The 25721-nt window shown below is 41.0% G+C and overlaps 1 non-coding gene across 1 annotated transcript; it reads left to right on the forward strand.

Annotated features, from left to right (window-relative positions):
• The first annotated feature begins 775 nt into the window (after positions 1-775).
• Positions 776-881, forward strand: LOC118483031. The gene has a single exon (XR_004869486.1). It is a non-coding gene; the product is annotated as a small nucleolar RNA R71 (small nucleolar RNA).
• Positions 882-25721: the final 24840 nt, after the last annotated feature.

Here is a 25721-nt window from a genome sequence, read left to right on the forward strand (position 1 = left end):
TATTAACATTACCTCGTGACGAACCATGTGAAGGGTTTACCTTAGTGTCGCTTGGAAGTTGACCCTTACCTTTCTTTAGTTCCGCCACATCGGTTGCTAATTGCCCCATTTGAGTCGTTAGTGACTGGATGCTTTTATCACGAACCTCGTCTTTTTGCATTCGCACTTCGTCTAGTTGGTTCCGTTTTTGCATCTCCATTTGCATGCTCTTTAGCATCTCCATCACCTCGTTTCCACCCGAAAGTCCCCCTTGTTCTTGACCCGTTTGGTATTGTTTTTGAAATCCTTGGTTTCCTTGGAAATTCGGGTTAGCTTGATTTGAAGAATTCCCATAGCGAAAATTTGGGTGGTTCCTCAACCCGGGGTGGTAAGTGTTAGAATTCATGTTGTTGTAATTTCTACCACCCCCTCCTTGACCTTGACCTTGAACAGCATGAACTTCTTCATATTGCCCTTCCATCAACCCTTGGCAATTTTCAGCCGCATGACCTATCTCATTACACAAAGCACAAACATCATAAATTTGGTTAGTAGTTTGAACATTACCGTCATCTATGGCATGCACTTGTGGTCGGTTAGTGGTCGGTTAGTGGTCGGTCGGGCTCTTCTCGAAGCTTGGGCTTTCCTTTTTGATGTAGTTGCCATGCTTTCCAAAAACTCCCAATCTTCATTCTCATAGTTTGTGCCAAAAGTCCCACCAGTAATGGTCATCAAATCACGTGCGTCTTCGGCACTCAACCCCTCATGAAAGGCGTTCATCAACTCCCATAACTCAATTCCATGATGAGGGCAGTTTTTAATCATCATGTTAAAACGCTCAAACGCCTCATGGAACATCTCACCGTGTTGTTGTTGAAAGCTTCTCAATCCCTTCCGCGCATCATTGGTCTTTTGGGCGGTGTAGAATTCATCCAAAAAGGTTTGTTGCATCTCCCCCCATGTATATATTGATGCCGAAGGTAATGTGTAGAACCATTTCTTAGCCTTATCTTCCAACGAAAATTGGAACAACACTAATTTGATATCGTCAGCTGAAAACCCTTGACTCCCAAGAGTGTTGCATATAGAGTCATAAGCCTCTAAATGAAAATAAGGCTCCTCATTTGCCAACCCCTTGTACTTTGGTAAACTTTGTAACGAGTTGGTTCTCACTTCGAATGTCCGCCCTTCATCATTATGAGGAATAACTACCGGGGATGGGTTTTGTGTGATTACTGGCCGAAAATGTGCTTCTATGCCCCTCACATTTTCTCTAAGATGTCTTCGTGGTACACCGTACCTACCTCTCGGAATCATAGGACCATTCGGCCTTGGTACTTGCCCTTGTGGTGCGTTCGGTTGTTGAAACTGTTGTGGTCGCATCGGTGGGCGCTGGGGTGGTCTTTGAAATTGCTGTTGGTGTACATGTTGTGGCCGGACTTGTTGCAATGGAATGGGTTGTTGAATTGTTGGCCCTTGTGGTCTTGGCCGAATGTGTTGTGGTATAATTTGTTGTTGTGGCATTCCACCAACACTTGCCATTCCTTGAGATTGACTTTGCAAATACCCAAACTCCCCTTGATCACCATAACCCCCATAACCGTACCCATCATCTTCATAACCCTCATAGTCTTCAAATCCCTCATCATAACCATCTCCTTGAATTCCCGAAGTCTGCCCAAATGGGATGGTCGAATACTGAAAACCCGACTGTTGTTGTTGTGGTCTAAAAGATGAAGTAGTATGCACGATAGTTGAATTGGGTGCAATTGTGAAGGTGGATGATGATTGACCCGTAGTTGGGGGAAAGAAGTGAGATAATGGTGGAATTGTGGTGGATGGATCGTAAGTGATGGTAGGCTCAGTTTGAGTGGTGATTGGTTGAGTGGAATTGGTTGGTGTAAATCCAGCAGTGGTATTAGGTAATGTAGTGTTTGGTGATGGTTGGGTGGAAGTAGGTATAAAGGATGAGGTTGTTTGACTGGTTGTAAGTGGAATCTGAGAATCAGCCATGATGTTTCTCGGTGTAATGGGTGAAGTGGGTGAACCAATGATTTTGTTTTCTCGCACTAAAACTCGGTTTTGTCGTAGCGTTCTTTCAATTTCCGGATCAAACGATAGCGGTGATGACCTGTGAGAGCCTCTAGTATGCATACACCTGAAGTACCTGCACACTAAACACAACCAGCGTAAACCCGAATATAACAAACAAAACTATTAAACTAACACACGTTGCGCACTACTCCCCGGCAACGGCGCCAAAATTTGACGTGATGTCGTGGGTCACGCAAATTTAATCCCTAAACAACTGTAGTTAGTGGTAGTAGGGTATCGAACTCAGGGAGTATGTGGAAAATGTGTTGATTGTATAGCTTTGTATTTAAACTAAAATTACACTAAATTGCAGAAAATTAAAATTCAAGATTGTGGATTGTTGTTTTAGAAAACTAAATTAAGAACTAAGTCAAATCAAAGTTGGTTTTAAACAATTAGGAGAGAACAATGATCACCCTAGGTTTCAGTTTCGTTAAACAGTTGTGTGCAATTTCACTAGAAAGAGTTACATAGACATAACTCGTGTATATGTGATTGAAGTGATAAAAGGGAACAAAGTACTCGGGTCAGATAACGCGAGGTTGTTTCCCGATGACCTATTAACCAATAACCAACCCTAACCCTTCCCGTGATATCTCGGTTGCCAACGGCACCAAGAACGTACGATCAAGACTAGAAATTGCAATATGGATTAACACACTACAAACAATCAAACATACACCATGACATTCAAGCAACGCAAGATATCATTCTAGAAATGCAGAAATTAAACACACAAAAGTCTTAGAAACATTCACCTAGGATGATCACCGAAGAGTTTAGCAGGACATGGCTTGGTGAATCATCATCAACATCAATCTAATGTTCATACAAATTAAAAACACAAACCGAATGATTGGAAATGTTCACAAAGCAAGCTAGTACTCCAAATTCGCCCCCAAAGTGTCCAAGAACCGTCAATGATGAGATAATACCAAAAGACACCCCCAAAAACCGATTAAAACATGGCAGTTACATATTTTCCGTACAGGCTCCACCGTAAATTACGGCTCCACCGTAATTTACGGTGGACAACTTTTTGTTACGGCCCAACTCTCCTGTGTTACGGTGCAGAAAACAACCAAATCCATGTCTACCGTAAATTACGGCAGAACCGTAATTTACGGTACTCAGCAACCTTGTCTCCTTTGCTTTGTCTTTTGTTCTCCTCTCGACCCGTTTTCCACCAAAGCCTCCAAAAACTGCTTTTGATCCATCTTTTCACTCCTAAATCGTACCTGAAACATAAGCATCGTAGTTATCTAATTCAAGATAATTACACGGCTAATTGGAGGATTATTTCATATTTTAACATGCTTAAGGGTTGTCCAAAGGACCACCCGTCAATAGACGTCTGCGAGAGTGGAGAACTTATCCGTTTCCTTTATAGGTAGGAAGTGTGCAGACTTAGTGAGTCGATCCACAATCACCCATATGGTATCATTCCCACGCTGGGATCTAGGTAGGCCTGTAACGAAGTCCATGGAAATTTCTTCCCATTTCCATTGAGGTATCTTAGGCTGCTGAAGTAGGCCAGCTGGTTTCTGATATTCGACCTTGACTCTCGCACAGGTCAAGCATTTTCCAACGTACGTAGCGATGTGGGCCTTCATACTAGGCCACCAATAAGTAGTGCTGATGTCGTGGTACATTTTGTCCGACCCTGGATGTACCGAGTAACGAGACTTGTGAGCTTCATCCATCACAAGTTCGCGTAGACCACCATACAGTGGAACCCAAATACGCCCCGTTACATAGTAGGCGCCGTCTGCCTTCTGTTCTAATCGTTGTCGTGAGCCGCGTAAGGCTTCAGCCTTGACGTTTTCGGGCTTCAATGCTTCTATCTGAGCATTTCGTATCTGTGCAGGAAGGCTAGACTGAATCGTAAGCTGTAGCGCTCGCACGCGCCGTGGTAGAGTGTCCTTTCGACTGAGGGCGTCCGCCACAACATTGGCTTTGCCTGGATGGTACTTGATAGCGCATTCGTAATCGTTAAGTAATTCAACCCATCTTCGTTGACGCATGTTCAAGTCCTTCTGCTTAAGGATATGCTCGAGACTCCTGTGATCGGTGTAAATCGTGCACCTGGTACCGTACAGGTAGTGTCGCCATATCTTAAGCGCGAAAACAACAGCTCCCAGCTCTAAATCGTGCGTCGTATAGTTCCGTTCATGAACCTTGAGTTGACGAGAGGCGTAAGCGATAACCTTGTCGCGCTGCATTAATACACATCCAAGTCCCCGAATGGATGCATCACAATATACCACGAAGTCACCTGTGCCCTCTGGCAATGAGAGGATAGGTGCACTGCAAAGTCTATCCTTTAGGTGCTGAAAAGCAGTCTCCTGGGGCTCTCCCCAGCGATAGGTAACACCCTTCTGTGTCAGTAACGTAAGCGGCTGAGCAATCTTTGAAAAGTCTTTAATAAACCGTCTGTAATAACCCGCCAAACCCAAGAATTGGCGTATTTCTGTCGGTGTACGCGGTGCAGGCCAGTTTCTGATTGAATCTACCTTTGATGGATCGACATGGATCCCATCCTTGTTCACTACATGGCCAAAGAAGTGGACTTCATGAAGCCAGAAGTCGCATTTAGAAAGCTTGGCGTACAGCTGTTCCTTCCGAAGGAGTTCCAAAATAAGACGAAGATGCTGCTCGTGTTCCTCCTGACTCTTGGAGTAGATCAGAATGTCGTCGATGAATACTATGACGAACTTGTCAAGATAGGGTTTGCACACCCTGTTCATAAGGTCCATAAATACGGCAGGCGCGTTCGTTAAGCCGAACGGCATGACAAGAAACTCGTAGTGGCCGTAACGAGTTCTGAAGGCAGTCTTGGAGACGTCCTCATCCCGGACTCTCAGCTGATGGTAACCTGACCTCAAGTCTATCTTCGAATAATAACACGACCCTTGCAACTGGTCGAATAAGTCGTCGATGCGCGGAAGAGGATAACGGTTCTTCACCGTTACCTTGTTAAGTTCACGGTAGTCGATACACATCCTGAACGTACCGTCCTTCTTTTTCACGAAAAGTACTGGAGCTCCCCATGGCGAAGAGCTTGGACGAATGAAGCCCTTTTCCAAGAGCTCTTGCAGCTGTTTAGACAGTTCTTCCAATTCTGATGGAGCTAGACGATATGGTGCGCGAGCTATGGGTGCTGCTCCTGGAGCGAGCTCGATCTGAAATTCGACCTGACGATGAGGAGGTAATCCAGGTAAATCTTCAGGAAACACCTGAGGAAAGTCACGTACAACTGGTATATCCTCCAGTCTCTTTTCCTTCGTCGATGCGTCCGAAACAAGAGCCAAAATGGCTGTGTGACCCTTACGTAAGCATTTCTGAGCCTTCAAGAAAGAGATGATGCCGACCACTGCACCACTCTTGTCACCTTGAACTTCTAGAGGTTCTTGATCAGAACGAGGGATACGAATTATCTTCTCACTGCATAAAATTTCTGCCTGGTGTTGGGATAACCAATCCATCCCAATCACGACGTCGAAGCTACCCAAAACTATGGGAATGAGGTCGACAGAGAAAGCTTGACCAGCTAGTATAAGATTACAACCCTGAACTACGTGCGTGGCTTCTAGACTTTTACCGTTAGCTAACTCTACTACATGTTTGGTGGGTAAAAGTGTTGGTGCACGTTTTAGCAGTTGACACATTTTCACAGACATATAGCTTGTATCCGCACCCGAATCAAACAAAACAGTAACATAAATATTGTCGAGGAGAAACTTACCCATAACGACATTGGGATCGTTCACTGCATCTCCTCTTCCCAAAACAAAAGCTCTACCCCTTGCCTCGTTGCCATTATTGTTGTTGTTCCCACCGTTGTTGTTCCCGTTGCCCTGGTTATTGTTGTTGCGATTCTGGTTCAACTGAGGGCAGTCGCGTTTGAAATGACCTTCAGCCCCACACTGGAAACATCCCCGGTTTCCACGCTGTGGCTGCTGTTGCTGCTGCTGGTTTTGTGGAGCTGGTTGCTGAGGCTGCTGATTCTGATTCGCAGGCCGTGGACTCCTACAGTCTTTGGCCTCGTGACCCATCTTAAGACACCTTTGACAACGACCCTTGTTACACGGGCCATTGTGATGTCTGTGGCAATTGTAACACTTAGGTTGACTTCCCTGATATCTCCTCTGCCTGTGACCACCAGAGGATTGCTGACTGGGACTCTGGTAGTGGTCAATCTTCTGCTGCTGAGCTTGTGGCTGAACAGTCGCTGAACCTTTACTAGAATCTCCATCCCATTTTCTTTTGCTGTCGCTAGTAGTAGCAGGAGTAGCTGAAGGAGTGACTGTAGCAGTAGCGCTGACACGCTTAGGCAGTTTATTCTAATCCACTGCCTGGTCGGTGATGCGATGAGCGAGACGCTGGATTTCCTGGATGTTGTCAAGATTAGCCGAGGTAACGTGGCTCTGGATCTCTGGCGCCAATCCCTTGAGATACATCTCAATGCGCTTGTATGGAGGGTCTACCATAGTTGGGCACAGTACGGCCAGCTCATTCGACCGTTTAGTATACGCTTCGATCTCTGATCCAACCATTTTCAGGTTATACAGCTCGTCTTCCAACTTGTGAATATCTTCACGTGTGCAATACTCACGCTTGATGAGTTCCTTGAAATCGTTCCATGGGGTGGCGTTAGCAGCTGCCAACCCAAGAATCTGCACCTGCGCGTTCCACCAGGTTAGCGCGATTCCTTCCAAGGTGTCGGTGGCAAACTTGACCTTGCGAGCCTCAGGGCACTCGCACATTTCGAATACTGATTCTAGCTTTTCAAACCAATGGAGGAGTCCCACTGCCTACTCTGTGCCGCTGAAAGAATTTGGACGACAGTCCATGAAGTTCTTGAATGTGCAGACAGGCTGCTGCGCGTGTTGACCTATGGTGTGCGAATAGGACGGAGTTAAATATGAGAGTTAATGTAGGATCTAAAGATCCTAGTGTGTGCTTATACTGCAGGATATACTACCTGCTTGAGCTGCTGCAACTGCCGCAGCAACTTGAGCTTGAACGAGAGCCTCTAGTTGGGCTTGTGTCATGTTGATTCGTCCAGACATGATCTTCATAGTAAAAGTAACGTAAATGAGAGTGGTTCGCGAGTAGGGCGATGACAGAAAAGCGTAAGCACGTAGGGATTCTCATGCTATAGTATCAGGTGTATCTAAACGTAATGCGAGCAAAGTTCTAAGCAGTTCTAGCAAACAGGCAATAAACATAAACCTTATTATCTAGGACGTCGAGTCTTGCACGTGGAGCGAAGCGTCGTTGTGGATCGCTGAGAGCACTGTTCTGGTTATAGTCTGGTTTTAATAAAAAACGTTTTCCCATATCAAAACCAAGTTCTCTATAACCAATGGCTCTGATACCAATCTGTCACACCCCCAAAATCCACCCGCGGAGTACCACCGCTTGGGAGCGTGACTGACCAGGATCAAGCCATCAATTATATCAAACATAGCATTTAATAATAATAAAAGGTACGACTGATGTTCAAAACCAAACGTTGTATATGTAGCAGAAGCATTAAATGTAAAACCCAAAACATAAGTATCAATGTGTGAATGTAAAAGTGTTTAATGAGCATTCACGTGTTCTTGTCCACAACGACCCGCTTCTCCTCTGGTGCAAGCTCCAAGTATACCTAAGGTCCTGCAAGGCATGCAGCAAATAATCAATAAACTAGTTGAGCGAGTTCACAGAAAGTAAGTTCATAACATAGTGCATAAGTATAACTAGAGAGGGCTTCCCATACTAGTGTGTACTAAAGGTGGGGGCTTCCCAAACCTTGTGTTTATATTACCGGTGGGGGCTTCCCACGTTTATCCTTACTAATGAGGGCTTCTCATTAGTGGTACTTACTAGACTAACTTCCAACCATGTGTTCTTCTTTACCGAGAACAGAAATACGTACTGGGTCACGTAGGCTTTACGTGACGTGCCCTTCCCCGAGGACAGTGGTACGCGTGGGGGCTACGTAGGCTTTACGCAGCGTGTCCTTCCGACCCGGAAGACAGTAGAAGGTATTGGGTTACGTAGGCTTTACGTAACGTGTCCTCCCGACCCGGGAGACAAATGGCAAATACTGGGTTACGTAGGCTTTACGTAACGTGTCCTGACTATCCTGAGGACGATGGTCTATAGTCTAGTGAATGCGTAAGTACGAGTAACTCTTTCAATATCAACATATCCAACCCAATTCCCAACCCGGGAATCCCATGCCTTGGCTGTGTGAACTCACCTTGGTTTGCTCGGCAGATACACAAAGAGTACAGGTAGCAAGTAAATGGTCAACCACGTCCTATCATGGTTATTATACGAGTCAGGTTTTGACTTCAAATTATACACGTATGCATCACGTAAGCTAACACGTTACTATCACGTATGCATGTAAACAGGTAAGAGCATAGCATTAACATTCATGTGCGATCCAATGTCTTAGCCCGAAAGTCAAACAATCCAATTAACCTTCAACCAATTCATATAACGGCCCAATCTAAACAGTCCAGATTCTCAAGCGGCCCAAATAGTAAACGCATACTAGTCCAATAACAAACAGTCAACAAATCCAATCATTTGGCCCAACGATTGGGCCCGTGCCAGTGAAAGCCCAATACAGTGTACGTGCAAAGGTGGTCTCGAGTCGCAACCGGCGATTTCGAGTCGCAACAGAGAGTTACGAGTCGCAACAGCTGGTTACGAGTCGCAACAGGTGATCACGGCTTGTCATGGTTTGGTTACGAGTCGCAACCTGACTCGCAACCATGATTGCGGCTCGTGCTGCTGTGTCGGTGTGAGGTTTCGAGTCGTAATTGGAGGTACCGACTCGCAACCGTGCGGATATCAATTTTGTAACAGATTACCATAATCATTCCGTGATTCTAGCAAACACTTAGGCAGTTTCGGATTTCAGATCAAACACAGAAAATTAATCAGTTTTCATAACACATTCAACCTGTTCATACACATCATCAAGAACAACAATCGGATCAACCTACCACCCTAGACCGAATCATTTAACTATCATGTAACATGCCATGTAATTTCGAAATCACAATATCACAGCCGGTTTAATCATAACCTATCCGAACTAATCTTCATATAGCCAAACATACATGTAACCGATTTCATGTCAAGTAACCATATAGCTTAATCATTCATGTTAATCAAGTATCTTATATCATCAAGCATGACTATTATAAGCACACGCATCAAAACATCAACAACCAATAATCAAACACTAACCGATCGGATTGAAACAAAAGGGAAAGTGAGCCGAGATCCTTGATCCGAGTGATGGTTGTTCGCCGTCGGGTTCCAAGCAAAACGAGAGAGAGGTGTCTAGGGTTTGTGTGTGTGTGATTTGTAACAACAATGAGAATCAAAACCCTTACCAAAAGGTTTTGTGTTTGCGAGTGGGGAGTGGGCCGAGCCCACTCGGCTGCCTAATGGATCCGTATACAAGGTGTGGCCCACAAGGCTTGTGTGACCGGTTATAATGTGCGGTTTGGGTTTGGCTCGATTAACATGCAAACATATATCACACAATGCACATAATAACACACGTACTCACATAATTATATAATCAAGTTCACATAGTACGTAACATCATAACATTCGTTAACTCAAAGTGTCATATAAGCACGTAACGTTACATCTAAGCAAGTCTAAAGTTCGAGTTGTCACAAGTGCGATGACAGAAGAGTGTAAGCACATAGGTGTTCTTAAGCAATAACAAGTAGTGAGCAAAGTAATGTAAGCATACTACGAGCAAAGTTCTATGCAATTCTAGCATGTAGGCAATAAACATAAACCTTATTACCTAGGATGTCGAGTCTTGCACGTGGAGCGAAGCGTCGTTGTGGATCGTTGAGAGCACTGTTCTGGTTATAGTCTGGTTTTAATAAAAACGTTTTCCCATATTAAAACCAAGTTCTCTATAACCAATGGCTCTGATACCAATCTGTCACACCCCCAAAATCCACCTGTGGAGTATCACCGCTTGGGAGCGTGACTGACCAGGATCCAGCCACCAATCATATAGAACAATATATATATAAAAAGAAGTAATTGCCATTAACCAAACCAAATCCATATGAAAGGTGTTCCAAAACGTAAGTAAGTTATCATTGTTTAGCGGAAGCATATAGATAAAACCCAACATAATAAGTAAGTAATGTCATAAAGTGTTTAACAACCAATCACGATCCAAGCTCACAACGACCTGCTCCTCCCTGTGCAAGCTCCATATACCTAACGACCTGCAAGGCATGTAACAGAGGATCAACAACTAGTTGAGCGAGTTCACAGAAAGTAAATGCGTAACAGTAAGTACGTATGTAACATGTGGCTCTACTGGGCCGATAGTACGTTCTATAGGTGGGGGCTTCCCATGTTGTATAACCACTAGACTATTCGTAACCATAAGTATCCTTCACAACCGAGGATAGTAGTAAGTATAATTTCACGTAGGTTTTACGTGAGTATCCTTCACACCCGAGGATAGTAGTAAGTATAATTTAACGTAGGTTTTACGTGAGTATCCTTCACAACCGAGGATAGTGATAAGTATAAGTCTACGTAGATTGTAAGTACGTGTCCTGCATAACCGAGGACTGTGAATAGCATAAGTATGTGTCCTGCACAACCGAGGACAATGGTATGGTAGTCTAGTATTTGTGTCAGTACGAATCTATTCAACCTTATTCCTTCAATCCCATTCCCAAGCCTTTGGGAATCCCATGCCTTAGTAAGGGTGTGAACTCACCTTGATTTGCTCGGTATGTTATTGCTTCTAGGGCTTATAAATGTTTAAATCCGTTACTCACAACCTAATGTATATTGCACGTAAATCCAAGATAAGTGTTGACGTTCAATTAGGGTTTACAGGTTCTTGACGTTCAAGCAGAAATTTACAGTACCATACTGCACATCATACATATGAAATTTGAACACGTATACCTCATTTCATCATACAAACATTATTCAATAACAGCAAGTAGTGATCATTCCATACTCGTCATATGTTTAAGCATAGAACATAAGTCGTTATTAATTTACTATCACCCCATTTTCATGACAAGATCATAGATCATTACACAATACAAAATTGGAACACATTATACAATTCAAAGCTCGGCCAAGGCTTTAAAACCAAGAAACTCGGACAAATAAATAAATGGGGGGGGGGGGGTTCTTGTTCGAAAGTCGGACTAGAGGGGGAGCCCCACTATACTCGGACCATGTGGGGGGGGGGTTTCCCTTTCATAAAATTCGGACAAGGTGTCCCTTGTCCAAAAACTCGGACCACCCTAACATCACTAAAGATCGGACATAAAGTGGCATTAAACTCGGACATCACATTCATAGGCACAAGGTCGGACATCTCAACACTTAAACTAAAAATCGGACTAGCATGCTTATCAAACTCGGACCCTCTTTACTTAAAGAAGGTCGGACAAGAGTAAGGGTCAAAACTCGGACCCCTTACACTTATAAAACCTCGGACAACCATGATGAAAAGAAACTTGGACCATAAATCCTTTGAATGGTCGGACCTTTGGGTTTTAAAAGTCGGGCTATACAAGGGTTTAACATCGGACTAGGGTGGCTTGTATTAGCAAACTCGGACCAAAGGTAATGTTCATAAAATTCGGACAATGTTCACATCTAAAGGTCGGACATGCTAGGTTAATCAAAAGCTCGGACCTGTGTATATCTTGTGAAACTCGGATCTTAATGCATATACATTAAAACTCAGACTACAAGCATATCATATAAAGCTCAGACACTTAACACATCACTAAAAGTCGGACCACTATCATATATTAAAAACTCAGACAAGTTTAATCATTCACAAAACTCTGACTAACATTACGCGTGAATCCCAATCTTTGCACAGAATCAAGGCATCAGTTACAGTTTTCATACACACGATCAAAAAAACCCTACTTTCATTTAGCTAGACGGCAGAATCAAAAATCAATTGATCGATATCACAACAGTAGTCATCACAAGAACAATCTATCAAGCATGCAACTAATCATCATCATCATCACAATTATCCAGAATCAAACCAAAATCACAGAATATATTATACAATGAACTAGGGTTTACATGTATCAATCAATCAACAATTTATCACAACCAATGATTAAACCATTACCTCGATTTGATTCTAGATGGTTGGGTAATCGAACTTGATGCAAAAGAACTTGTGAATCCAAGAATGATGAGAAGGTGGTTGTAGAGAGGATTAGGGAATGTGGGTGTACGTGCTTTGATTCTTGTGATGATTAGGGAATGATTAGTGAAAGAAATTAGGGTTAAGTATTACTAGGATTTCACTAATTGTCCTCTACATCCTCAAGTATTATATTTTACAATAGTACACCATCTCAAAAAGTTTCACAGATTCACCACCAAGTTTATGCATTTGATAAGTCTATCACAATTAACACATAACCATGCATAATCACACATTACACTTCATTGTATTAAAACGTTACAGTTCCATAGCCAATTATTTGTGCAAATAAACAATTAAATAATACAAGAACGTGCAATAAATGTGAAATAGAAATCTTGGAAATTCGAGTTGTCAATGATGAGCAGAATTTGAGGGGGAGTGTTTGTGTAAATCTAACTGTATTTGTTAAATCTAACCTTCTTCAAGTGGTTCATCATAGATTGTTTTGAGGGGAGTCATATGTTGGTGCAGAGGTATCTGATATATGATAAAATTAGAAAATTTATTTCTGGGTTAAGATTGTGCAGGTAGCCAGGTTTCGATCCCAGAAATTAATGCTAAAGATCTTTGATAGAGCCAGGATATTCGATTCTAAAAGTCTGTAAAGATAGAAAGAAAACGGTGCTAAATAGTCGACTCCATCAACATCTGAGGGGGAGTCTGTTGGTGCACTACATCTGTTGATTCCGTCCAAGTGTCTAGGATCAGGTCTTACATTGTATTGTATAGCATAGGGCACGTTATACGAGAAAACAGGTGTTTGTATAGAGTTTAGGAGCTAGGGTCGCTTTTAGGGTCACACATGACTTGGGTCGCTTATATGTCATCATGGATCGCTTTTATGTACAAGCCCTGGACCGCTCATGTGTCACATGTCCCCATGAGCGGACCCAGAAGCCTATATATAGGGTTACTTGGGGCGATCCTCATAGAGAAGTCTTGTATTCCATGCCGAAGCTCTGCCGGTGTGACGATTGATCTGTAAATCATTTCTATTCAATACAAAAGACAGTTAAAAGGAAGAACAAGCTATATCTACTTACGTTTCTTATTATTCCGCATCTGAAACGCAAGAGTTAACCTCTGAACGACTCGTTCGGGTCAGCATACGATCCTACAGCCCTAAGTTCAGCCCATGTCTGTGCTAGAGCAACTTCTGCACCACAATCTCTCATAACCCCGTTCCACCACGTAAGAGCCCTCTTCTGAAACACACTCGAAGAAAACTCGACCTTGCGATTGTCAGGACACTGCACGTGACGGAAAGTATTCTCAATGCTCTCGAACCATTGAAGAAGCCCAGTTGCTCCCTCAGAACCACTAAACTTGAGTGGTTTAGCCGAGTTAAAATTCTTGAAATTGCACAGAGCATTGTTGTTGTTGTTGGCTTGGTTCCATTGAGCAAAGAGGTTTGGGAATGCAGCAGCCATTTGCTGTGCAATAATTTCTGCCAGTTCGGCAGTCGCTATCTGGTTTTCGCGTCGAGGAGGCATTCTAAAAGAGGAAAACATGAAAGAAAACCAGTGAGATGATTGGATGAAGAGAATGAGATGAAACAAAATCAATAAAAGCAAAGATGGTGGTCATTCGTCCGCATCGTAAAGCAAACAAGCGACACACAGTGTCTAATCAAAGTAAATGGGTAAAAAAAAAATGTTTCGCGAAGACATGCTCGCCTATAAGTGAACACTCACCCCAAGAGTTCCCAGATAAGAGTGACTGGTCCGATTATGTGGATTTGTACGAACACTCTAGCCTTAGACAGAAAACCCAGGGTACAGGCGTTCACTCTTCCAGTTTGCACGTGTTCACACTATTAAAAACCCAAAACTTTGATGAGATTTTTGAAAATTCAAAGGGGTTCAAAACCTTGTAATAATTCATTCAAAAACAGAAGATTATTTTTCAAAAATTGTTTCGGAAAATTGGGTTCTTGTTTTGATAATCACCTAAGGATAGGTGATGTGCATGTTTTAAGATCTAAACACAAGATAACTTGTGTTAGGGTCCTAGAAAGGTTATAGTCTTGGTCAAAGTATTACTAATAACCTAATTACCTATAACCGTTGGCTCTGATGCCAACTCTTCTGTCACACCCCGACCACGTAAAACATCAAATCGTGGCGGAAACGCCGGGGAGTGTTGTAACAGAAATAATTGTTTCACAACCATGGCATACAAAGTTATATTTTATTTATCAAACAAGCGTGTTACATTGTCTCAAAACAGGAAATAAAGAGTTCAGAACATAATTAAACTAGTTCTATCTTTATTTTAAGTCTCTAAGGCACAGGTCCGCCCTAGTGTCACGATCATCATCCTAAGCGACAGCTCCTGAAAACACATGTGAAAATAGGTACGTCTGTAGGATCGGACTTCGACCTAAACGAGTCGTTCGGAAGAGCTCAAATCCGTTTCAGCGGCGGAAACAAAGAAACGGACGTATACACAGCTTGTATCACACTTTAATCCTCTTTTATATTAATATTACAGCGTTTACAGTAAGAGGAAATACCGGCAGCACCTCGGTATCAATTCTGAACTCTGTTACAAATGACATGAACAAAGAGCCTATATATACTAGTTGGGAACCGCTCATATGACAGTCCATAAAGGAGGTTCCAACAGATGCCGAAAAGACGATTCCACATGTTCAAATAAGCGATTCCAACATTTGTAGAAAAAGCGAGCCGTCATACTGTCATATACGCGATCCCTATGTTGCCTTCCATTTTTTTTGTCTTCACATGATCTCTTTGATTTAATTGGGCCTTTGTTTGGTGGATTCTCATAGGACCACCTAGTGGTCCAATCAAACAATAGCCACTTCACTTTTTCTTTTGTGCATGATCATGTAAACGGCCATCATATATTTTTTTATTATCATGACATCACTTGTGATGTCACCTAGGTGATGTCACTCGTGATGTCATGCCCGATCAGATCCGCACCGTGACCGAGACTTGACACTAAGACGAAGCCGACAGATGACTGCACCAACAGACTCCCCCTCAGATGTTGACGAGTCTTAAGTGTCGAGTCTTCAACGACTTCAGTCTTTATCAGTCTTTGGGCTTCTCTCTCTCTATCTTCAGAATCTTCAGGCTCCCCCTTTCGTCAAGCTTCCGTGCTTTTGGGATCGACACCTGGCTTTGCGTATCATCAGATTGAATGTTGACAGAATCTTCAGTGAGAGTCTTCAACATGACATTCTCGGATATAGTTCGGTCTTCTTCAAGAATTCTGCCTGGATCTAACTTTCTTTGGCTATAACCTTCATCAGACTCCCCCTATCACTCTGCTAGGATAGTTGTCTGGGATTTTGTTACCACCATCGAAATTATCTCCTGGATTCTCTCTGTTCAGCTCATCATCTGTATCATCTCAAACACTCTATCACAAACAAATAAAGTTGTGATTCAACTTAATGAATCAACAAATTATTTGAGAATTTTTACAATTTAAACACTGATCACAAATCTGAAACATTTCAATTACTGATTCAACCTAATGAATCATTTTAAACATTTCAAACGATTTAACCAACCTGTATGTTCATCAAGTTTAGCCTTTGAGATTTTGAAAATCAGCTCTTCACCATCAGTTGTCGAAAATCTTTTTGGATTTTTGAAAATATGAAACATAAATGCAAAAACAGAAGATTTAAATGCAAAACAAACATATTTTTGTGAGTTTGTGCAAGAGGATCATATCAGTTTTTGAGACATAACACAAGCACCGTTAAGCTTTTAATCGTTTTAAGTTCTAAACGATTCACGTAGATTGACGATATAATTGTCCTCTTAAATTTTCATACAATTTTCAATCTATTCAGGATACTATTTAGGTATTTTATGAACTTAGTTCAATTCATGTGTCCCACCTCTTGAATATACTCCCGTATCCAGAATCCCAATATTCAGTCTTACAGGTATGAACACTACAATGATATCTGTACATAAATTAGGGGAAAGATGCGAGAACTGAGGGATCTCAGGTCAGAACTTCCGTTCAGCAGAGAGATATCAGCTTCGACTTAGCAGTGTGTCCCCTTTAGAGGATCTTTTCAACTACAACAGATGATTATCAATTTTATTGTCTAATCAGCTGAGGGCTTTATGCTATATTTCAAGCATTTTGTGGAAAGTATTAGCCAAGGACTAGGTCAGAACTACCGTTCAGCAGAAGTCCCGGAATAATACCCCAGACATCATAGAGTATAAACACCTAGTATATCAGAATACGAGACCTTTCAAACGAGATTTCAGGGGTTACCTATATATCCAAGTAGTGTTCCCCACGAATTTCACAAGTTTGAAATTTTAGGTTTATATCCCGAACAAATCTACTAAATGTACAAAAACCTATCGTCACATCATCAGTGAGACCGTTTATCACATTTTACATTACATTTCTTTAGCGTGCTGTGATAGTCCACTGATTTACTATCATTTCCTCTTTTTCACAACAAAACTCATTTTTAAATTTTTAATGTTTTTGACATTTTCAAATTTTCTAATTTTTTTAAAATTTTTCTCCCCCTAAAATCAAAATATGTTTCAATTTTGATTTTCTGGGAAAATTTGAAACAAACTGTACAAAATTGACAACCTGATGAGAATCACTTCAATTCTCTATCCACCTGGCATAAACAATCAGAACTCCCCCTCACAACAAACTATTTTCCCATTGTGATTTCAAAACACTTAAGTTTGTTTTAATCAAAATGGCTTTTCCGGAAAACTTAGTTTGTTTACCAAACAGTTTAGGTACGGGGTTACTTCATCATCTTGTTTTCTACACAAAAGTAGGAAAATCCAAGTACAAGTTAATGTCCTTGATTTACCATATGCAGTCCAGAATCCTCTGTACCACTTGTAAAACATACACAAACACAACCAAACCTCTTTACCGTTTGCATGATTGACGTTACCGAATAAAATTCAAGAAAGATGCCGATTCATGATCCACGATACCATCTTGGGATCTCCGGCAATTCCTGCAAAATCTTCAAACACAGATTTAAAAAGATGCCGATTCATGCTCCACGCTTACAAACCTGGGAGCTCCGGCAAGTCAGGTTTTTTCTATTTGAATAGTTTCACCCAAGCCTGACCAGCCTTGGGTGATTTTGAATTCTTATTCAACAATGGTGGAAAATTTTTCTCATCCATTGTTAAACTAGAATTCTCGACCTTTACCTCAACACATGGCTCTTCTGGTTTTACCATACCAGAATCATTGCCTGAATGTGGCTTGTCTGACTTTGATCTGTCAGATTCATCGCCGACATGTGGCTCCTTTGTTTTTGAAGAAACAGATTCATCGCCAGGAAGTGAAAACTTCACTTTCTTCTTCTTCTCCTCTTTTGTCCTCAGATTTGCATCTGATGAATTCTTTTTGCTTGTCTTTTCAGCTGAGGGAGTAGATTCATCAGAACTGTTATTCTGTTTGTCTCGTGAACCCGAGGACAAAATCTTTTCGAGATATTCTCTCGCTTTCTTTCTCTTTTTCCTCAGTCGATCTTTCTGCCCCTGAGAAAGCTTCATTTTTGTTTCTTGAACTTTAGATTCTTTGACCTTCGGTTCTTTGACGTTTCGACCCGAAGCTTTCAATTCTTTGGGCTTGACAACGACTGGTATCTTCTTTGCCATTTTCTGAGAATTGGCCCTCAATCTTTCATGCGATCTCCTTGGGCAATCTCGGGCAATGTGACCTTTGATATTGCAATTATAGCACCTCCTGGTCTCATAACTCCAGTATTGGCAGTTAACAGCAATATGCCCCTGATATCCGCAGCTGTAGCACACCCTGTTATCATACCAGTTACCACCTTTTTCACACCAAATGCTCAGATCATAGCATTGTCTGGCTTGGTGATATTCCTTCCTCAAATGTGCTGGTTTTGACGCTTTTGCACTGTGGTTTGTTCTGCACACAACAAATTTTGAATTTTCATTTTCAATTTTTTGTAATTTTTTCTTTTGATTGGATGATCGTACTGATGAGTTTTTTCTTTCATTTTTAAAGTTTTGATTCTGTTTTACAATCTTCTTCACAGGTTTTTGCTTAGAGCATTCACCTTTTTCAGTTGATTGCAGAACAGTTTTCTGAAATTTTTCTTTCAACTTTAAAAACAATTTTTGTTTTTCTTTCTTAACATTTTCATCATCAGACTCTGTCACAGACTCATCTGCTGAATAAAATTTCTCATTTTCTTCATCAGTTTTATCATCACAATCTTTGACTTTGACTTCGTCAACGTTTGTAGCCTTTTCACTCATCGGAACTGAATTGATCGGTTTTGGACAAGGAATATTCAACTTGTCAGATTTAGTCGCAAAACTGATCAATTTCTTCTCAAGTTTATCTATCTTGGTCCTGGAATTCTTAGCTTCTTCCTCAAGCTGAGATATTCTCTCAAGATGAGACTTGATGGAATTGTCATTCTCAACCTTCAAACTTTCAAGAACAGACTATTCATTTATCAAAATTTTGATCTGTTCCTGAAATTTTGATTCATTTGCTTTTAGATTCTTGTTTTCAAGCTTTATCCAGAAATCCTCATCTTCTGACGATTTCTTTTTGCTTTCAAGCTCTTTCACTAACTCTTTGATTCTCTTTTGTGCGCTTTCACCTTCTTTTTCAAGTTCGACAATCTTCTGAAGATGGGAATTTATCATCTTTTGTTTTTCAATGTTGTTTTTACTAAACACATTTTTCCCATCTTCAAGAATTTTCACTTGCCCCTCAAATTCTTGATATTTCAAAGTCAAACTGTTAAAATCAATCAACAGTTTGTCATTTTCTGCTTTCAACTTCTCACAATCTTTTTCCAGAGAAAGAATCTGGTTTTCAGCAACGTGCTTCTCGTCTTTCAACTTTTTGACTTCAAATGCCAAACTTTCTATGTCTCTCACAAGTTTGTCATTGTCAGTCTTAAAGTTATCGCATGTTGAGCACATTGTTTCATTCTTCACCGATTCTTCAGCTTTTGAAGTTTCTTCTTCCTTTGCTATCAATGTACCTGCACAAAACAATTTAACGAAATCAAAAGGATTTCCATTATTATCAATATAACAACCTCGTTTGAAATCGTATTTCAGCACATGTTTTGCCCTGATACATTTAGTAACCCTTTGGTGCATCTCTTCAATCACATCTGAACTTAGATCTAGCACATTATATTCCAAAACCTTGATCAAATCTTTCTTTTTCTTTCTGGTTTCAAGTTCATGAGTTTGAAGTTTGCTGATGAATTGATTTAGAGGTAGTTTTGAAAAATTTGACTTCTCCCTTAAATTCTTCAAACATTCACCCCATTCAATCGGTAATGCATCTGCAAATTTCTCCAATTTTTCAACATTTGACGGATATATCTCATGATCTTTCATATAACTCAATAAAACACTATATCTGTCTTTAAGATCATCCAACGTTTCGTCTTTCAGACACACGAAATATTTGAACCTTTTTGCCCATCCATCTTTGCTCACTTTTCTATAACCCTCATCTAGAAATCCGTGATGCCAATCATTAATTCTTTCGAAATAATAGTTCTCCTGTTCATCACACACCATTGCCATTTTTCAACCTTATGTTTGTCGAAGATTCGTGAACCCGTTCCAATGAATGTAGACTGTTAACTCAAATGCCCCCAAATCTTGATAGACAAATAATGGTTCTTTTTATTTTTGTTTTGTTTGTTTTGTTTACGGTGCACTTACAAACTAAACATGGGCTTTTATGTGTAAGTGGGGTGGTGACAAGAACTGACTATTTGGTGGGCTTTTTGTTCTTATGGGCGACACACTTTAGATGGTTTGACAAAATGGGTCACACAACAATTTTCATTGGACCGAGAGTTCCACTCAACTGTCATATAAGTTTCCTTTGATTGGATATGATTTAAAGGTGTTGGCGGTGGGATATGGGCTCCAATGATTGGGATTTATCTTAATAGTGGGGCGGTGGGCTATTGATGACATAAACGTGAGTCAGTAATGATGTCCTTATAAGCGAGTCTATCAGAAAAGCGATCCACGTGAAGATCTAATGAGCGGTTCACACGATGCACTTTTGAGCGGTTCAAGGATGTTCCGATAAGCGGTTCATAAACGTCATTATGAGCGAGTCATGCATGTAACATACGAGCGGTTCCAGACAATATTTCGAGCGATTCCAGGAGTATTTCGAGCGGTTCCAGTAGTGACGTCAGCAAACACGAATCGCTTTTAGAGCGAAAATTCAATTTTAATCACTTTTAAGACGAATTAAGGTCTGAAAATTTCCAGGATTTGTTAAGTCATGATTCCGCACACAATATGTAAATTTGAAGCGATTTTGACCGTAAAAAGTTGCGTTTCTCGAAAAAGAAAGGTGTAGAAGCAGAAAAAGTGATGAACACGAGCTGTATATGCGAGATCTCCTCCTCCTTGGCTCTGATACCAATTGTAGGATCGGACTTCGACCTAAACGAGTCGTTCGGAAGAGCTCAAATCCGTTTCAGCGGCGGAAACAAAGAAACGGACGTATACACAGCTTGTATCACACTTTAATCCTCTTGTATATTAATATTACAGCGTTTACAGTAAGAGGAAATACCGGCAGCACCTCGGTATCAATTCTGAACTCTGTTACAAATGACATGAACAAAGAGCCTATATATACTAGTTGGGAACCGCTCATATGACAGTCCATAAAGGCGGTTCCAACAGATGCCGAAAAGACGATTCCACATGTTCAAATAAGCGATTCCAACATTTGTAGAAAAAGCGAGCCGTCATACTGTCATATACGCGATCCCTATGTTGCCTTCCATTTTTTTGTCTTCACATGATCTCTTTGATTTAATTGGGCCTTTGTTTGGTGGATTCTCATAGGACCACCTAGTGGTCCAATCAAACAATAGCCACTTCACTTTTTCTTTTGTGCATGATCATGTAAACGGCCATCATATATTTTTTTATTATCATGACATCACTTGTGATGTCACCTAGGTGATGTCACTCGTGATGTCATGCCCGATCAGATCCGCACCGTGACCGAGACTTGACACTAAGACGAAGCCGACAGATGACTGCACCAACAACGTCAGCATAAAAATGCCTGTGATATACATAGGTTTTATGAAAATAGGATTCATGACTTGGGTTTTTAGAAGAAAGGTTTAATAAAAATTAGTCATGAATCTGTTAAGTGTTTTCTTTTATAAATCATATGAAAACTTGATAAGAAATCAGATTATATAAAAGAAAGGAGTATGGTTAATGAAATAACCAAATAAAATGAGTTGTATAAAATAAACCGTTTTGTAAAACAATGTCTTGTGAAGATTATGTTATTTGTGTAAAATGTAATATGTCGAATATTGAAATGATTTAAGTAACGCTACGCCAGTTAATATCATACAAACACTTATATATAGGAAGTACCAGCAGCGTATCCTCCATGTTTGTATCATATTACACACGCCTCGTTACTCAAACCATTTACCCAAACCAACCACCAATGTAAATTGTTCATGTATAAATCAATTGTCAAGTGTTATTATGTAAACCATATCAATATGTCCATGTCTAATGTAAATCACCAAATGTGTATATCAATGTCAAAATGTTTATGTTTAATGTAAATCATATAATGTGTATCCAAAAATATCATGTATGGCATGTGAAATATATCAACTAAACCATAGGTACAATGCACAAAAACAGGGTATTGAATTAAACATAGTTTAAGTCAAAGTTATGTTTTGTGGAGCAAATGCATGCTATACTGATACAAACATCTATGCGGTATTGTGAAAATGCATACATTCAAGCCTTGTGATTGTGGTGATAGACCTTTAAACAAATTAAAGGTCTATCTGTGTTATGTTTATTGAATTCGGTCATTCCTTCCACCCAAACAAACCTAGGGTTCAGGAATGGGAGTTGTCTAGTCCTATGGTACCACTACCTACTAACGAACGGCGTGATCAATGTTAATGAATGTATATTGTCCCATTTGAACAAACCAAATGTCACACCAAAAATGTAAGCATATGAAAACAATGCACTAAGTATGTAATCAAATGAACATACATAGCGTGAAATGTAATGTAAAACGATGTACTAAGTATGCGCACAATGGACATACATAGCATAAACACAATGAAATCATGTACTATAAGAGTACTAATGAACATAATAAGCATATGATATGAAAACATGGAAAAGCATGAAAGTAACAAGTACGCACATGTGTTTCACCCCAAAACAGTTTGGAAAACAGTAAAAGAGGGGTCTATGTACTCACCTGAGATTGCTTAGTAGTCCTTGAGTAACAACCGAATGATGCTAGAGATCACGGAAATCAAACAGCACCTAATATAGGTAACTATGTTAATATACCGGACCTAAATCGGAGGATTGGATAGAATGTGTCACACCCCCCCCCCCCAAAATCCACACGCGGAGTACCACCGCTTGGAGGCATGACATGACCAGGATCAAGCCACCAATCATATTGAACAATATATAGTAAATGAAATTCAACCCATCAATATAAAAGGTGTTCAAAACCAAACATAGTTTATGTATTCAACGGAAGCATAATTGTAAAAATTGTGCATAAGTATCAAGTTCACAAAATGTAAATGTTTAACATGGAACTCAACAGTCCATGTACCCACAACGATCGTGCCTCCCGTGCAAGCTCCATGAGTACCTATGGTCCTGCAAGGCATGTAACAGAAAGTCAACAACTAGTTGAGCGAGTTCACTGTAAGTAAGTCCGTAATAGTAAGTTCGTTGCATCACCATGCGTTATTAACTAAGTCAGTTATATGTTCATTTAGTGGGGGCTTCCCATGTGTGTATGTACTAGACTAGAGGTAACATAAGTGTTCTTCTTAACCCGAGAACAGTAGTACGTACGAGGTTTACGTAGGTTTTACGTAAGTGTCCTTCTTATCCCGAAGAGAGTGGTACGCGGGGGTTACGTAGGTTTTACGTAGGTGCCCTTCAAAACCCGAGGCAGTAGTAAGTATAAGTTTACGTAGGTTTTACGTAAGTGTCCTTCGCCACCTGAGGACAGTGGTAAATACAAGTATACGTAGGTTTTACGTATGGGTCCTTCGCATCCGAGGACGATGGTAGATAGTCTAGTAACAGTGTAAGTACAAGTAATTGTTCAATCCCATTTCTTCAATCCCATTCCCTACCCACCGAGAATCCCATGCCTTGGTATAAGTGTGAACTCACCTTGGTTTGCTCGGAATGCTAAGTATGTGCTCATAGTTAATCAATCACGTCCTAAAGTACGCACGTGTACAGAATCAGTTTGTATTCACGAAGTTCACGTATAAGAACAATCAATGATCACAAAGTAGTACAAACCAAGTATCCAAAATCAAACAAGTCATGCGGATCACTTAACAGTAGTTAACTAACTCAGTTAACTTTAACAGAATTAAACTAAGTCACTGTGCAGTTTACACTTTCGGCAAAACACCCCTGTTTCGCCGTAAATCCCTCCCGACGAAACACTATCATTTCGTCACATCTAGTTCGTCGCAAAAGGTCTCGGCGAAACACAATTGATTCGCCATGTTCGTTTCGTCGTTAAGTGGTCTTGGCGAAACGCATCTGTTACGTCATGTCTGTTTCGCCGAGGGTATCGTTTCATCAATAAGTCAGTTACGTCGATTAATCAGTTAATCACAGAAACCCTAATCATTGCTAACAGCCGTTATCAACATCAAGCAGCAATCATACAGAAATCATTCAGTGTATAATCATCATCTAATCAACACATGATTCGCAAGTTATCAAAACGTAGGTAGATTCATGACAGTAACACGAATTCGATCAGTATTCAATCAACCAGATTACCAAACATCAAACCGACATGAACATCATTAAATCTAGTTCCACCAATCACTTATTCACATCAATCCGGACCTTTTTATTAGGATCCCTAAATCAACATCATATTTCGCTTAAAGTTACGTAACCGATTAATCATGCATAACAAATCAAGATTATCCTACACATGTCCTCACATCCATTCAGGAATCAAGCATACACAAACATGTATAAAGAAATCAGAGAATCAAGAAACCGATTTAACAAGCACGCAACTAACCAAGATAAACGGCACGAAGGTTTGGTCGCTAACGAGGCTGAGAGAATCTCACGCAGCTGCCGTCACACAGTGGGGAGAGTTCTAGGGTTTTGATTTGCCAAAGATGTGAAACAGGAGTCGTTTCTCGTTTTAATATACGAATTGACACACTGGGCCCATAATAGGCTTTGGCGAAATACTGGGCCGGCGAAACACGCCTGTTTCGTCGGAGGTGCTTGTGACGAAACAACTTTGTTCGTCGAAATGATTCATGGCGAATCACTTCTGTTTCGTCGTATGGACTATGGCGAAACACACTTGTGTTTCGTCGAGTTGTTCAAGTCTTAACAGTTTACAAGTTCACGACCAAAACACTATATAAAATGCATAGCATAACAAACAATCATCTGAATTATAACCAGTGTACAGTTACAAGGAACATCAATCAAGTAACTAAACAGTCAACATGCAATAAATGCGAATAAGGAAATCTTGGAAACTCGAGTTGTCACATTATCCCCAACTTGGAAGAAATTGCGTCCCGAAATTTAGCATGCAGTTACTGAGGAAGCTAGGTAAGTTGTATCGTTTACTGGTTTTCCTGGGGTGTCACATCATCCCCCCGTTGATTTGGAATTTCGTCCCGAAATTCTGTAGTAGCTTCAGCCTCAGTAGTAGTTGCATTGTTTACGAACAACCGGGGATACTTGAGTTTCATTTGATCTTCTCGTTCCCAGGTGAACTCTGGGCCACGACGGGAGTTCCAACGAACTCGAACAAGAGGTATTCTAGTGTGCTTGAGGACCTTAACATCCCGGTCCGTGATTTCAACTGGTTCCTCGACGAATCGCAACTGTTCGTCGATAGTGAGCTCCTTCAAAGGAACTATGAGGGTCTCATCTGACAGGAACTTCTTCAGATTCGACACGTGGAAAACGTTGTGAACTGCACCGAGTTCTCCTGGTAGGTTCAATCTGTAGGCCACTTTGCCTATTCTTTCCTTGATTTTGAACGGTCCGACATACCGCGGATTGAGTTTGCCCCGTTTGCCAAAACGAACCACACCCTTCCAGGGTGAGACTTTAAGTAGCACTCGATCCCCAACTTGGAACTCGAGCGGTTTCCTGCGCTTATCAGCGTAACTTTTCTGACGGTCACGAGCCGCCGCCATGCGTTGCCGTATCTGTGCAATCCGTTCAGTAGCATCAACTACCATTTCTGGACCTGTGATTTGACTATCCCCCACCTCTGCCCAACAGAGAGGTGACCGGCATTTGCG

The sequence above is a fragment of the Helianthus annuus genome, chromosome 1 (genome assembly GCF_002127325.2).
Source record: "Helianthus annuus cultivar XRQ/B chromosome 1, HanXRQr2.0-SUNRISE, whole genome shotgun sequence".
NCBI classification, from domain to species: Eukaryota; Viridiplantae; Streptophyta; class Magnoliopsida; order Asterales; family Asteraceae; genus Helianthus; species Helianthus annuus.